The sequence below is a fragment of the Nilaparvata lugens genome, chromosome X, assembly GCF_014356525.2.
Source record: "Nilaparvata lugens isolate BPH chromosome X, ASM1435652v1, whole genome shotgun sequence".
NCBI classification, from domain to species: domain Eukaryota; kingdom Metazoa; phylum Arthropoda; class Insecta; order Hemiptera; family Delphacidae; genus Nilaparvata; species Nilaparvata lugens.
The window spans coordinates 57,041,784-57,057,650 of NC_052518.1; positions in this window are offsets into that span (position 1 = coordinate 57,041,784).

The following is a 15,867-nucleotide window of genomic DNA, read 5'->3' on the forward strand; positions in this document are numbered from 1 at the left end:
GAATTTCTCGACCACTGAAGGTGGTAAGGGGTGAAAACCCCATTGACCAGCAAAAAAAGTGATTGACCAGGTATTTCTAATTCTCCGATTCGTTTCAAATTTGGCATACAGGATGATTTACACATACCAAACATACTGTTGAAGTTTCGACCGAATATAATTATGTTTAGTGGTGATTAGGGGTTAAAAACCCTATTGACCAACATAAAAAGTGATTGAACGGGTATTTCTAATTGTCCAATCCTATTCAAATTCACTTTACAGGTTAATATACACATACTGTGGAAGTTTCATCAAAATATCTCGACTATTGAAGGTGGTGATGCAGGTATTTCTAATTGTCCGATTCGTTTAAAATTTGGCATACAGGATAATTTGCACATATTTAACATACTGTTGTTATTTCATCATAATATAATAATATTTGGGTGAGGTAAGGGGTGAAAAACCCTATTGACCCCATTGATTTCATGAGAATATGTTGACTACCAGGGGTGGTAAGGTGTTGAAAACTCTATAGACCAGCAAAAAAAGTGATTGACTGGGTATTTCTAATTGACAATTATTTTCAAATTCAGCATACAGGATGATTTACACATACTAAACATACTGTGGAAGTTTCATAAGAATATCTCGACCATTTGAGGTGGTAAGGGGTTGAAAACCTATTGACCAGCATAAAAAGTGATTGACTGGGTCTTTCTAATTGTCCAATTCGTTTCAAATTTGGCAAACAGGATGATTTACACATATTTAACATACTGTTGAAGTTCCATCATAATATAATGATGTTTGGCATTCACACATATCAAACATACTGTGGGAATTTCATCATAATATGATGATGTTCAGGGGTGGTTAGGGGTTAGAAACCCTATTGACCAGCATAAAAAGTGATTGACCGTGTATTAATAATTGTCCGATTCGTTTCTAATTGGCATACAGCATAATTTACACATATTCAACATACTGTTGAAGTTTTATCGGAAAATAATGATTTTTAGGGGTGGTTTGGGTTTGAAAACCCTATTGACCAGCATGAAAAGTGATTGACCAGGTATTTCCAATTGTCCGATTCACTTCAAATTCGGCATACAGGAAAATTTACACATATTTAACATACTGTTGAAGTTTCATCAATATATAATGATGTTTAGGGGTGGTTAGTGGTTGAAAGCCTTATCGACCTGCATAAAAAGTGATTGACCGGGTATTTCTAATTGTCTGAATTGTTTCAAGTTTGGCATACAGGATTATTTGAACATATTTAACATACTGATGAAGTTTCATCAAAATTTAATGATGTTTAGTGGTGATCAGGGGTTAAAAACGCTATTGACAAGCATAAAAAGTGATTGACCGGGTATTTCTAATTGTCCAATTCTATTCAAATTTGGCAAACAGGATGATTTGCACATACTTAACATACTGTTGGAATTTCATGGGAATATGTTGAATAGTAGGGGTGGTGAGGGGTTGAAAACCCTATTGACCTGCATAAAAAGTGATTGACCAGGTATTTCTATTTGTCCAATTTTTTTTTAAATCCATCATACAGGATAATTAACACATTCTAAACATACTGTGGAAGTTTCATAAGAATATCTCGACTATTAGAGGTGGTAAGGGGTTGAAAACCCTAATGACCAGCATAAAAAGTGATTGACTGGGTATTTCTCATTGTCTGATTCGTTTTAAATTTGGCATACAGGATGATTCACACATATTTAACATACTGTTGAAGTTTCATCGAAATATGATGATGTTCAGGGGTGGTTGGGTGTTGAAAACCCTATTGACCAGCATAAAAAGTGATTGACCGGGTATTTCTGATTGTCCGATTTGTTTCAATTTTGGCATACAGGATGATTTACACATACTAAACATACTGTGGAAGTTTCATGAGAATATCTCGACTATTAAAGGTGGTAAGTGGTTGAAAACCCTATTGACCAGCATGAAAAGTGATTGACCGGGTATTTCTAATTGTCCAATCCTTTTCAAATTCAGTATACACGATAATTTACATATATTGTGGAAGTTTCATCAGAATTTCTCGACCATTGAAGGTGGTATGGGGTTGAAAACCCTATTGACCAGCAAAAAAAGTGATTGACCAGGTATTTCTAATTCTCCGATTCGTTTCAAATTTGGCATACAGGATGATTTACACATACCAAACATACTGTTGAAGTTTCGACTGAATATAATTATGTTTAGTGGTGATTAGGAGTTAAAAACCCTATTGACCAGCATGAAAAGTGATTGAACGGGTATTTCTAATTGAATTTCTTTTCAAATTCAGCATACAGGATAATTTACACATACTAAACATACTGTGGAAGTTTCATAGGAATATCTCGACCATTTGAGGTGGTAAGGGGTTGATTGTCCGATTTGTTTCAATTTTGGCATACAGGATGATTTACACATATTTAACATACTGTTGAAATTTCATCGAAATATAATGATGTTTAGTGGTGGTCAGGGGTTCGAAAACCTTATTGACCAGCATAAAAAGTGATTGACTGGGTATTTCTAATTTTCTGATCTGTTCCATTTTGTCATATAGGATAATTTGCACATATTTAACATACTGTTAAAATTTCATCAGATTATAATGATGTTTAATGGTGGTCAGGGGTTAAAAACCCCTACCCAGGTAGCACAGAAACGTTGAAATAACGTTAGAAACACGTAATACCTTAACGTTGAAAAGACGTTTAAATTCAATGTTGAAAACACGAGAAAATGTCCGCCATTTCCACATTATTTTCAACGTTGAATAATAGTTGAAAAAACATTGTAACAACCATTATTTTCAACTATAAATAGACGTTGAAAGCACGTCGTGACAACCATTATTTTCAACCATAAATAGACGTTGAAAGCACGTTGTGACAACCATTATTTTCAACTATAAATAGACGTTGAATTAGCCATACTCTTGAACCTACCTTATCAATTACATGGTAATATTTCTAAAATCATTTGAAAAGAGATGAAAATACGAAATCATATTTCCATTTATTTACATATGATTTCATGTAACAGAAATATTACCCTGCAATGAGGTACATTGGTAAGTTGACATTAAAAACACACAATAAAAACCATATTCATCTCTTTTCTGTATAGGGCTACTTTTTATAGAAATAGAAATGATAATAAAAATCTCAGTATCCTTTTTGAATTATTTAATCACTATTATAATTCATTATTTAAATGATTCAAAAAGGATACTGAGATTTTTATTTTTATTTCTATTTCCATATTACTTCAATTTTGATCCACAAAAATAGTATGATGAGAGGTTGTTTAAAAAACTAAGATGGTTACAACCAAATTACCATGGTAATTTAATATACTCTGCCAAGCTCAAAAACATTTTATGTCTGTAAGAAACATAAATTAAAACTATTATTTCAAGTATTCAGCAGTTGTTTAAAAATCTCGAATTTTTAGTATGATAATTTTATCTGTGATGAGCAAAAATAGCTCAATTCTTTCTAGCAAATAATATAGATCATCTAAATTTTTACTTGACATTTATGCCAGGTTTAAACTATGCCAATTGGCAAAACAATCATAATTGTCAATTAGTTTTTATTTAGCTATGCCTAGATGATGGTTCTAGAATTAAAAGATTCAATTGATACTTTACACCAGCTATAAATTTCAGAAGACAATATTATTGTCTTGTCAATTGGCATCGTATAAACCCGCCTACATTTTAGTTTTCAGGTATGATGATAGTTTGTGATTTATGCAATAGAGAAACAAATATTTTATTACAGTGTTTCAATAGAAAGGGACTTTCAAAATAACTTTCCACTTTCATTTCATAATACTTTTTAATTACCGACGAAATTAGATTGTTTTTTTCTCCACTGAAAATACTCTGACTGTCGCATATTTTAGCCAATCCTTAATAGCGTCTTCAATTTGGGTCTCAATGCCCACAGTCGACCCACAAGATTTTTTGATAGAATCTAAAACATAAGGTAATATAAATATTAATAAGAAATTCTATAATATGAAGGCAGATGAAATTTTGCCACCACATAGGAGTTATTATTTGATACAGATGTTGCATGGTTAAAAGGGAATTGCTTTTAACAACAAGTACAGAAATTTTTCTTAAGTGCACATCTAATAATGTTATACATTTGATATTTTGTTATACACATTGATATTTTGAATCACAAGGCGAGGTGATGACTGTTTTTTAGATAAAAATAGTCCATTACTATACAATAGTCAGACGAGAAAGTCACGCCAGCTGTTCGTTCAAACATTCAAAAGAACTAAGAATAAAGTAAGAATATTGGGTTTCCAAATTTTGTAGCATAGACGAATTTTAACTTGAAATACTCCTCTTTCATTAGGCCTATAGAAGTAAACAAAAATAAGGCTCTATATAAAAACGGTAGAAAATTTATTTTTTAGATTTATGAGTAAAATTTAATAGTTACTGTAGGTACATAAAAAAAAACAGTTGTATCCCGATATTTCAACAATTTTTTATTGGCCTACTAAATTTTGTAAACCTAAACCAAAAGTTTAAAATCACAATGAAATTAATCAAAAATATCCTTGACATATATGGGTTGTAAACATGCATAAATTAATTGAAAATTTAATTTTGAAATGAACAAGTTTAAGCTAAATTTCGTCACCATGGAATGACAATATTTGGAAAATGTTAATATTTATGAGCTGAGCTCCGGACACCCGTTTTCAATTTCTTGGATCACCGAGTTAATTACTGAACTTGTTAAAAGCAATCACTTTGATGTTAAGTGATTTATATTATATTAAGTTCAGTGTTATTATATTAAGTTCGATGGAATTTCTCAACACAAGCAGTCCTGTGACAAAAACAATACATAGATAGCATAATGAAAATATTTGTGCAGGAATCAAAGTAATAGTAATTTATTTGGAAGTTAAGTAGTAGGCTACATGTAAAATACTTAAAACCAAGCTTATTGTATTATATTAATTTTTAATAATTATATTAAATTAGAGCCCTCTAATTTAATACATAATATAACTTACCTAACCCTAACCTCAAATGTAAACATAATTATATGTTCAACACACAATATTTGTTTTGAAGTTTAGACAATAAATCACCAAACAATCTCATATTTTAAATAAGAATAATAAATTAAATAAACTTACCAAGTCAAAGTGGAATAGGTAGACTCTTCTAAAAGAGTTCACAGCTTTCATCAACGTGATGAGAATTCAAACATGAAATGGCGTTGATCAGTCGATCGTCGTTGATAGATCCGTTTTCGTGTAAGGACTACTGTAGCGCTGTGAGTGGTGGAATTGGAAGCTCGTTTTCAACGTGTTTTCAACGATAGATCAACCATTGAAAACAACGTTGCATTAAAAACGTTGAAAAATTCAACCGCTAACGGTTATTCAACCTCAACAACCAAATTTCAACGTTGGAAACACGTAGGTGTGCTACCTGGGTATTGACCAGCAAAAAAAGTGATTGACCGTGTATTTCTAATTTCAGATTCGTTTCAAATTGAGCATACAGGATAATTTGCACATACTCAACATTCTGTTGAAATTTCATAGGAATATGTCGACAACTGAGGGTGGTAAGGGGTTGAAAACCCTATTGACCAGTATAAAAAGTGATTGACTGGGTATTTCCAACTGTCCAATTCTTTTCAAATCCAGCATACAGGATAATTCACAAATTCTGAACATACTGTGGAAGTTTCATAACAATATCTCGACTATTACAGGTGGTAAGGGGTTGAAACCCCTATTGACGAGCATAAAAAGTGATTGATTGGGTATTTCTAATTGTCAGATTCGTTTCAAATTTGGCATACAGGATTATTTAAACATATTTAACATACTGTTGAAGTTACATCAAAATATAATGGTGTTAAGGGGTGGTTAATGGTTAAAAACCCCAATGACCAGCATAAAAAGTGACTGACCAGGTATTTCTAATTCTCCAATCCATTTCAAAATTGGCATACAGGATAATTTACACATATTCAACCTACTGTTGAAGTTTCACCGAAATATAATGATGTTTAGTGGTGGTCAGGGTTTAAAAACCCTATTGACCAGCACAATAAGTGATTGACTGGGTATTTCTAATTGTGTGATTCGGTTCAAATTTGGCATACAGGATAATTTGCACAAATTCAACATACTGTTGTAATTTCATCATTTTATAATGATATTTAGGTGAGGTTAGGGGTGAAAAACCCTATTGATTTCATGAGAATATGTTGACTACCAGGGGTGGTAAGGAGTTGAAAACTCTATAGACCAGCAAAAAAAGTGATTGACTGGGTATTTCTAATTGACAATTCTTTTCAAATTCAGCATACAGGATAATTTACACATACTAAACATACTTTGGAAGTTTCATAGGAATATCTCGACCATTTGAGGTGGTAAGGGGTTGAAAACCTATTGACCAGCATAAAAAGTGATTGACTGGGTCTTTCTAATTTTCCAATTCGTTTCAGATTTGGCAGACAGGATGATTGACACATATTTAACATACTGTTGAAGTTTCATCATAATATAATGATGTTTGGCATTCACACATATCAAACATACTGTGGGAATTTCATCATAATATGATGATGTTTAGTGTTTAATGTTTAATGTTTATATGATGAAAACATTATTGACCAGCATAAAAAGTGATTGATTGGGTATTTCTAATTTTCCAATCTGTTTCATTTGGTCATACAGGATAATTTGCACATACTAAACATACTGTTGAAATTTCATCAGATTATAATGATGTTTAATGGTGGTCAGGGGTTAAAAACCCTATTGAACAGCAAAAAAAGTGATTGACCGTGTATTTCTAATTTTCAGATTCGTTTCAAATTGAGCATACAGGATAATTTGCACATACTCAACATTCTGTTGAAATTTCATAGGAATATGTCGACAACTGTGGGTGGTAAGGGGTTGATAACCCTATTGACCAGTATAAAAAGTGATTGACTGGGTATTTCCAACTGTCCAATTCTTTTCAAATCCAACATACAGGATAATTCACACATTCTGAACATACTGTGGAAGTTTCATAACAATATCTCGACTATTACAGGTGGTAAGGGGTTGAAACCCCTATTGACGAGCATAAAAAGTGATTGATTGGGTATTTCTAATTGTCAGATTCTTTTCAAATTCGGCATACAGGATTATTCAAACATATTTAACATACTGTTGAAGTTTCATCAATATATAATGATGTTTAGGGGTGGTTAATGATTAAAAACCCAATGACCAGCATAAAAAGTGACTGACCGGGTATTTTCAATTCTCCAATTCATTTCAAAATTGGCATACAGGATAATTTACGCATATTCTACCTACTGTTGAAGTTTCACCGAAATATAATGATGTTTAGTGGTGGTCAGGGTTTAAAAACCCTATTGACCAGCAAAATAAGTGATTGACTGGGTATTTCTAATTGTCTGATTCGTTTCAAATTTGGCAAACAGGATGATTTACACATACTGAACATACTGTGGAAGTTTCATCCAAATAAAATGATGTTTAGGGGTGGTTTGAGGTTGAAAACCCTATTGACCAGCATAAAAAGTGATTGACGGGTATATCTAATTGTCTGATTCGTTTCAAATTTGGCATACAGGATAATTTACACATACTAAAAATACTGTTGAAGTTTCATCAATATATAATGATGTTTAGGGGTGGTTAGTGGTTGAAAGCCTTATTGACCTGCATAAAAAGTGATTGACCGGGTATTTCTAATTGTGTGATTTGTTTCAAGTTTGGCATACAGGATTATTTGAACATATTTAACATACTGTTGAAGTTTCATCAAAATATAATGATGTTTAGTGGTGATCAGGGCTTAAAAACGCTATTGACATGCATAAAAAGTGATTGACCGAGTATTTCTAATTGTCCAATTTTTTTCAAATTCGGCAAACAGGATGATTTACACATATTGTGGAAATTTCATCAGAATTTCTCGACCATAGAAGGTGGTATGGGGTTGAAAACCCTATTGACCAGCAAAAAAAGTGATTGACCAGATATTTCTGATTCTCCGAATTGTTTCAAATTGGCATACAGGATGATTTACACATACCAAACATACTGTTGAAGTTTCGACCTAATATAATTATGTTTAGTGGTGATTAGGGGTTAAAAACCCTATTGACCAGCATGAAAAGTGATTGAACGGGTATTTCTAATTGTCCAATCCTATTCAAATTCCCTTTACAGGTTAATATACACATACTGTGGAAGTTTCATCAGAATTTCTCGACTATTGAAGGTGGTGAGGCATGTATTTCTAATTGTCCGATTCGTTTAAAATTTGGCATACAGGATAATTTGCACATATTTTACATACTGTTGTAATTTATCATAATATAATGATATTTAGGTGAGGTTAGGGGTGAAAAACCCTATTGACCCTATTGATTTCATGAGAATATGTTGACTACCAGGGGTGGTAAGGAGTTAAAAACTCTATAGACCAGCAAAAAAAGTGATTGACTGGGTATTTCTAATTGACAATTCTTTTCAAATTCAGCATACAGGATAATTTACACATACTAAGCATACTGTGGAAGTTTCATAGGAATATCTCGACCATTTGAGGTGGTAAGGGGTTGATTGTCCGATTTTTCTCAATTTTGGCATACAGGTTGATTTACACATATTTAACATACTGTTGAAATTTCACCGAAATATAATGATGTTTAGTGGTGGTCAGGGTTCGAAAACATTATTGACCAGCATAAAAAGTGATTGATTGGGTATTTCTAATTTTCCAATCTGTTTCATTTGGTCATACAGGATAATTTGCACATACTAAACATACTGTTGAAATTTCATCAGATTATAATGATGTTTAATGGTGGTCAGGGGTTAAAAACCCTATTGAACAGCAAAAAAAGTGATTGACCGTGTATTTCTAATTTTCAGATTCGTTTCAAATTGAGCATACAGGATAATTTGCACATACTCAACATTCTGTTGAAATTTCATAGGAATATGTCGACAACTGTGGGTGGTAAGGGGTTGATAACCCTATTGACCAGTATAAAAAGTGATTGACTGGGTATTTCCAACTGTCCAATTCTTTTCAAATCCAACATACAGGATAATTCACACATTCTGAACATACTGTGGAAGTTTCATAACAATATCTCGACTATTACAGGTGGTAAGGGGTTGAAACCCCTATTGACGAGCATAAAAAGTGATTGATTGGGTATTTCTAATTGTCAGATTCTTTTCAAATTCGGCATACAGGATTATTCAAACATATTTAACATACTGTTGAAGTTTCATCAAAATATAATGGTGTTTAGGGGTGGTTAATGATTAAAAACCCCAATGACCAGCATAAAAAGTGACTGACCGGTATTTTCAATTCTCCAATTCATTTCAAAATTGGCATACAGGATAATTTACGCATATTCTACCTACTGTTGAAGTTTCACCGAAATATAATGATGTTTAGTGGTGGTCAGGGTTTAAAAACCCTATTGACCAGCAAAATAAGTGATTGACTGGGTATTTCTAATTGTGTGATTCGGTTCAAATTTGGCATACAGGATAATTTCCACATAATCAACATACTGTTGGAATTCAATAAGAATATGTCGACAACTAGGGGCGGTGAGGGGTTGGAAACCCCATTGACCAGCATAAAAAGTGATTGACCAGGTATTTCTAATTGTCTGATTCGTTTCAAATTAGGCATACAGGGTAATATGCACATACCCAACACCCTGTTGAAATTTCATAGGAATATGTCGACACCTGAAAGAGATAAGGGGTTGAAAACCCTATTGACCAGCATAAAAAGTGATTGACCAGGTATTTCTAATTGTCAGATTCGTTTCAAATTTGGCATACAGGAAGATATTCACATATTCAACATACTGTTGGAGTATTAGAAGAATTATGATGTTTAGTGGCGGTAAGGGGTTGAAAACCCTATTGACCAGCATAAAAAATGATTGACTAAATATCCTAATTGGCCGATTCGTTTCAAATTTGGCAAACAGGATGATTCGCACATACTTAACGAACTGTTTAAATTTCATGAGTATATGTTAACTACTGGGAGTGGTACGGTGTTGTTAACCCTATTGACCAGCATAAAAAGTGATAGACTGGGTATTTCTAATCGTCCAATTCTTCTTAAATTTAGCATACAGGATAATTCACACATACTAAACATACTGTGGAAGTTTCATGAGAATATCTCGACTATTAAAGGTGGTAAGTGGTTGAAAACCCTATTGACCAGCATGAAAAGTGATTGACCGGGTACTTACAATTGTCCAATCCTATTCAAATTCAGTATACAGGTTAATATAAACATACTGTGGAAGTTTCATCAGAATATCTCGACTATTGAAGGTGGTGAGGCAGGTATTTCTAACTGTCCAATTCGTTTAAAATTTGGCATACAGGATAATTTGCACATATTCAACATACTGTTGTAATTTCATCATAATATAATGATATTCAGGTGAGGTTAGGGGTGAAAAACCCCATTGACCCTATTGATTTCATGAGAATATGTTGACTACCAGGGGTGGTAAGGTGTTGAAAACTCTATAGACCAGCAAAAAAAGTGATTGACTGGGTATTTCAAATTGACAATTCTTTTCAAATTCTGCATACAGGATAATTCACACATACTAAACATACTGTGGAAGTTTCATAAGAATATCTCGACCACTTGAGGTGGTAAGGGGTTGAAAACCTATTGACCAGCATAAAAAGTGATTGACTGGGTCTTTCTAATTGTCCAATTCGTTTCAAATTTGGCAAACAGGATGATTTACACATATTTAACATACTGTTGAAGTTTCATCGTAATATAATGATGTTTGGCATTCACACATATTTAACATACTGTGGGATTTTCATCATAATATGATGATGTTTAGGGGTGGTTAGGGGTTGAAATCCCTATTGACCAGCATAAAACGTGATTGACCGTGTATTAATAATTGTCCAAATCGTTTCTAATTTGGCATACAGCATAATTTACACATATTCAACATACTGTTGAAGTTTTATCGAGATATAATGATGTTTAGGGGTGGTTTGGGTTTGAAAACCCTATTGACCAGCATAAAAATGATTGACCGGATATTCTGATTGTCTGGTTCGTTTCAAATATGGCAAACAGGATGATTTGCACATACTTAACATACTGTTAAAATTTCATGAGAATATGTTGACTACTAGGAGTGGTGAGGTGTTGAAAACCCTATTGACCAGCATAAAAAGTGATTGACCAGGTATTTCCAATTGTCCGATTCATTTCAAATTCGGCATACAGGAAAATTCACACATATTTAACATACTGTGAAAGTTTCATCCAAATATAATTATTTTTAGGGGTGGTTTGAGGTTGGAAACCCTATTGACAAGCATGAAAAGTGATTGACCGGGTATATCTAATTGTCCGATTCGTTTCAAATTTGGCAAACAGGATAATTTACATATGTTCATCATACTGTTGGAGTTTCATCGAAATATAATGATGTTTAGTGGTGGTTAGTGGTTGAATGCCTTATTGACCTGCATAAAAAGTGATTGACCGGGTATTTCTAATTGTCTGATTTGTTTCAAGTTTGTCATACAGGATTATTTGAACATATTTAACATACTGTTGAAGTTTCATCAAAATATAATGATGTTTAGTGGTGGTCAGGGGTTTAAAACGCTATTGACAAGCATAAAAAGTGATTGACCGGGTATTTCTAATTGTCCAATTCTTTACAAATTTGGCAAACAGGATAATTTACATATGTTCATCATACTGTAGGAGTTTCATCGAAATATAATGATGTTTAGTGGTGGTCAGGGTTCAAAAACCCTATTGACCAGCATAAAAAGTGATTGATTGGGTATTTCTGAATGTCCGATTTGTTTCAATTTTGGCATACAGGATGATTTACACATACTAAACATACTGTTAGAGTTTCATCAAAATATAATGATGTTTAGGGGTGGCTAATGGTTAAAAACCTCAATGACCAGCATGAAAAGTGATTGACCCGGTATTTCTAATTCTCCAATTCATTTCAAAATTGGCATACAGGATAATTTGAACATATTTAACATACTGTTGAAGTTTCATCAAAATATAATGATGTTTAGTGGTGGTCAGGGTTTAAAAACCCTATTGACCAGCATAAAAAGTGATTGACCGGGTATTTCTAATTGTCCAATTCTTTACAAATTTGGCAAACAGGATAATTTACATATGTTCATCATACTGTAGGAGTTTCATCGAAATATAATGATGTTTAGTGGTGGTCAGGGTTCAAAAACCCTATTGACCAGCATAAAAAGTGATTGATTGGGTATTTCTGAATGTCCGATTTGTTTCAATTTTGGCATACAGGATGATTTACACATACTAAACATACTGTTAGAGTTTCATCAAAATATAATGATGTTTAGGGGTGGCTAATGGTTAAAAACCTCAATGACCAGCATGAAAAGTGATTGACCCGGTATTTCTAATTCTCCAATTCATTTCAAATTCTGCATACAGGATAATTTACACATGTTCAACATACTGTTGGAGTTTCATCGAAATATAATGATGTTTAGTGGTGGTCAGGGTTCAAATACCCTATTGACCAGCATAAAAAGTGATTGATTGGGTATTTCCAATTTTCCGATTTGTTTCATTTTGTCATACAGGATAATTTGCACATACTCAACATTCTGTTGGAATTCAATAAGAATATGTCGAAAACTAGGGGCGGTAAGGGGTTGTCAACCCTATTGACCAGAATAAAAAGTGATTGACTAGGTATTTCTAATTGTCAGATTCGTTCCAAATCAAGCAGACAGGATAATTTGCACATACTTAACATACTGTTGGAATTTTATGGGAATATGTTGAATAGTAGGGGTGGTAAGGGGTTGAAAACCCTATTGACCAGGTATTTCTAATTGTCCAATTCTTTTCAAATTCAGCATACAGGATGATTTACACATATTTAACATACTGTTGAAATTTCATCAGATTATAATGATGTTTCTCGCCACTTGAGGTGGTAAGGGGTTGAAAACCTATTGACCAGCATAAAAAGTGATTGACTGGGTCTTTCTAATTGTCCATCGTTTCAAATTTGGCAAACAGGATGATTTACACATATTTAACATACTGTTGAAGTTTCATCGTAATATAATGATGTTGGCATTCACACATATTTAACATACTGTGGGATTTTCATCATAATATGATGATGTTTAGGGTGGTTAGGGGTTGAAAACCCTATGACCAGCATAAAAAGTGATTGACCGTGTATTAATAATTGTCCAAATCGTTTCTAATTTGGCATACAGCATAATTTACACATATTCAACTACTGTTGAAGTTTTATCGAGATATAATGATGTTTAGGGTGGTTTGGGTTTGAAAACCCTATTGACCAGCATAAAAATGATTGACCGGATATTCTGATTGTCTGGTTCGTTTCAAATTGGCAAACAGGATGATTGGTACATACTTAACATACTGTTGAAATTCATGAGAATATGTTGACTACTAGGAGTGGTGAGGCGTTGAAAACCCTATTGACCAGCATAAAAAGTGATTGACCGGGTATTTCTAATTATCTGATTCGTTTCAAATATGGCAAACAGGATGATTTGCACATACTTAACATACTGTTAAAATTTCATGAGAATATGTTGACTACTAGGAGTGGTGAGGTGTTGAAAACCCTATTGACCAGCATAAAAAGTGATTGACCAGGTATTTCCAATTGTCCGATTCATTTCAAATTCGGCATACAGGAAAATTCACACATATTTAACATACTGTGAAATTTCATCCAAATATAATTATTTTTAGGGGTGGTTTGAGGTTGGAAACCCTATGACAAGCATGAAAAGTGATTGACCGGGTATATCTAATTGTCCGATTCGTTTCAAATTTGGCAAACAGGATAATTTACATATGTTCATCATACTGTTGGAGTTTCATCGAAATATAATGATGTTTAGGGTGGTTAGTGGTTGAATGCCTTATTGACCTGCATAAAAAGTGATTGACCGGGTATTTCTAATTGTCTGATTTGTTTCAAGTTTGTCATAACAGGATTATTTGAACATATTTAACATACTGTTGAAGTTTCATCAAAATATAATGATGTTTAGTGGTGGTCAGGGGTTTTAAACGCTATTGACAAGCATAAAAAGTGATTGACCGGGTATTTCTAATTGTCCAATTCTTTACAATTTGGCAAACAGGATAATTTACATATGTTCATCATACTGTAGGAGTTTCATCGAAATAATGATGTTTAGTGGTGGTCAGGGTTCAAAAACCTATTGACCAGCATAAAAAGTGATTGATTGGGTATTTCTGAATGTCCGATTGTTTCAATTTTGGCATACAGGATGATTTACACATACTAAACATACTGTTAGAGTTTCATCAAAATATAATGATGTTTAGGGGTGGCTAATGGTTAAAAACCTCAATGACCAGCATGAAAAGTGATTGACCCGGTATTTCTAATTCTCCAATTCATTTCAAATTCTGCATACAGGATAATTTACACATGTTCAACATACTGTGGAGTTTCATCGAAATAATGATGTTTAGTGGTGGTCAGGGTTCAAATACCCTATTGACCAGCATAAAAAGTGATTGATTGGGTATTTCCAATTTTCCGATTTGTTTCATTTTGTCATACAGGATAATTTGCACATACTCAACTTCTGTTGGAATTCAATAAGAATATGCGAAAACGGGGCGGTAAGGGGTTGTCACCCTATTGACCAGAATAAAAGTGATTGACTAGGTATTTCTAATTGTCAGATTCGTTCAAATCAAGCAGACAGGATAATTTGCCATACTTAACATACTGTTGGAATGTTATGGGAATATGTTGAATAGTAGGGGTGGTAAGGGGTTGAAAACCCTATTGACCAGGTATTTCTATTGTCCAATTCTTTTCAAATTCAGCATACAGGATGATTTACCATACTAAACATACGGTGAAGTTTCATCAAAATATAATGATGTTTAAGGGTTGGTTAGTGGTTGAATGCCTTATTGACCTGCATAAAAAGTGATTGACGGGTATTTCTAATTGTCTGATTTTGTTTCAAGTTTGGCATACAATACTGAATTAATAATACTGAATTTGAAAAGGATTGGACAATTAGATAGACCCTGGCCAATCACTTTTAATGCTTGTCAATTGGGTTTCAACGCCTTACAACTCTTAGTAGTCAACATATTCTCATGAAATTTTAACAGTATTTATGTATGGCAATCATCCGTTTGACAAATTTGAAACGAATCAAACAATTAGAAATACTCACGTCAATCACTTTTCATGCTGGTCACTAGGGTTTTCAACACTTACCACCTTAAAAGTCGAGATATTATCATGAAACTTCCACAGTATGTTTAGTATGTTAAATTATCCTGTATGCTGAATTGAGAAGATTGGACGATTAGACTACCCCGCCAATCACTTCTTAGCTTGGTCAATGGGTTTTCAACGCCTTACCACTCTTAGTAGTCAACTATTCTCATGAGATCTTAACAGTATGTAAGTATGTGCAATCATCCGTTTGCCAAATTTGAAACAAATAATACAATTAGAAATACTCAATCAATCACTTTTTATGCTGGTCATAGGTTTTTCAACGCCTCACCACTCCTAGTAGATAACATATTCTCATGAATTTAAACAGTTTGTTAAGTATTTGCGAATCATTCTGTTTGCAAATTTGAAACGAATCGGATAATTAGAATATCTGGTCAATCTTTTTTATGCTGGTCAATAGGGTTTTCATCCATACCAC